This window comes from Fukomys damarensis, unplaced genomic scaffold (genome assembly GCF_012274545.1).
Source record: "Fukomys damarensis isolate Sample0158 unplaced genomic scaffold, DMR_v1.0_HiC HiC_scaffold_25, whole genome shotgun sequence".
In the NCBI taxonomy this organism is placed as follows: domain Eukaryota; kingdom Metazoa; phylum Chordata; class Mammalia; order Rodentia; family Bathyergidae; genus Fukomys; species Fukomys damarensis.
The window spans coordinates 34381226-34383421 of record NW_022900937.1 but is presented as its reverse complement, the minus strand read 5'-3'; positions in this window follow the sequence as shown (position 1 = coordinate 34383421).

Below are 2196 nucleotides of genomic sequence, written 5' to 3'. Positions count from 1 at the left end.
GTGTATCTTGTATCTGGGTTGCTCATGGGGGTGTGACCTTGGATACTACATCTGATCCAAGGCTTCCTCCTCTCTGGCCCTGTTACCCTGCTCTGCTTCCTGGAAGCCATGCAATGAGCAGCTTTGCTCCCCCACACCTTTCCACCTTGACATTTCTGCCTTGGAGAAGCTGACCATGGACCGAGTCCCCTGAAACCGTGAGCTAAATTAAACCTCTCTTTCTCATGGGGGTGTGACCTTGGATACTACATCTGATCCAAGGCTTCCTCCTCTCTGGCCCTGTTACCCTGCTCTGCTTCCTGGAAGCCATGCAATGAGCAGCTTTGCTCCCCCACACCTTTCCACCTTGACATTTCTGCCTTGGAGAAGCTGACCATGGACCGAGTCCCCTGAAACCGTGAGCTAAATTAAACCTCTCTTTTAAGTAGGTGTTGGCTAGTCTGTCTTCATGATCAGAAATATGACTAATACATCTGTACATATGTACAATTAAAATATTCTTTTAAAAATACTTCAAAAATGATACTAAATAGTCTGGTCCAAGCAGAGACTTCAATTTATACACTGGCATTCCTTATTGAATTCACAGGAAAACATTGAGATCTTACTTATATCCTTAAATTTGTCTACTCTGGTAATTTCAGGGAGCTTCACAATGTCCCTGTTGGCTCTCTAAGTTTCACGTGCTGTCGTGTGTTAATTATTCAGTATCGGACACTCCCAAAATGATTTAAAAAGTACAAAGTACAAAATTACCATTCTATTGAAGAGATTCCTGTTAGTGAAGTTAATTCCTCATATGGGTCAAGTTTATATTGCTCATCAAGCAAAGTGACTGCTTTAATAGAAAAGTCTCTTCAAAGATTGAAAGAGAAATGTAGCCACATGAAGATTCAGGTTTTCATGAATATTTACTTGGTGAAGGTGTCTACAGATCTTCAAGTAGTGTTCTGTGTTACTGGGAAAGAGGAGGCAAGTCACCACATAAACTTCTAGAAGATGTTCTGCAACCACAGAGCATGGCTTCCTTTTTCACTCCTAAAAATGAAGCCCTAATTCAGAGGTGAGTTACATTTGACTATACAACCAACTTGTCAAAGATGTTATAATCAATTATCATAATGTAATCGTCAAATGTTACTGTAAAACAGTCTCTGTTCTTTTGTAAAAAATTGAGAGAAAGTGGAGAGAGAGAACTGGAGAGGGTAGAGAGAAAGAGAGAGAGAGAGAGAGAGAGAGAGAGAAGAACACACATGAATAAAATTATCTCAGCCTTCAAGTCTGACATAAATGGCAGGCTTGCTAAAAGATTAAAGGATTCTTATTTTAACCTGCCTCTCTCCAGACATAGCCCTCTGCCTACTTAGCAGTGTCATAAAGGGAACCCAATACAACCTCCAAAGCTTAGATTGGAAGCTCTCAACCTGGAAAACAGAATTTAATCATTAAACAATTTACAGAAGTTATAATTTCTACCAGGCAAGTCTGTATAAAGCTCTTCAAAAAGATCCCTGTGGAGCTGGAATTCACCCTTCCTAAACCATCACAGCCACACCGGGGGGTGGGGACTAGCTGCAGGGCTTCTGACCTCCTGGAGCTTGAGCCAAGTGTCAAAGGGCCCAGGCTTGTGTGAAGCTGCCTCTCACTTCTCACCACTGTCAGCATAATATTCCAGTGTCCATTACCAGAGCCATAGTAGTCAGTTATATTTTTTAAAATCCTACAGAAGCAGTCACTCTTTGTGCAAAGCAGCATAAAAGCATGGTTCTGAGAGGCCTGCACAGAGGTACATGCTTGTAATCTCAGCTACTTGGGAGGATGGGGAAGAAGGGTTGCATGTTCAGTGCTCTTCCCAACAACATGGTGACTAAGCAAGATCTTATCACAAAATAAAAATTTAAAATACTGGGTGTTGCTCAGTGTGCCCAGCATGAGTGAGATCAATTTCCCAGGACCACAAAACAGCCTTACTTTAAAGGTGAGTAGTTTCTTAGGCATGAGACAACCTAGTATCTTCCATTTTGTGTTTGCAAAGTGAAAGTCCTACTTTCCATTTCCTGTTCTTTGGACCATGGGTTTTAAGATGCTAATCATTAGATTTATGTGACTCCATATCTTTCACTTTAGGAAAATGTCTTAAGTATACTTTTATTTTTTTATCTGTTCATCACCATAAACTATCTCCATGACCTTCAT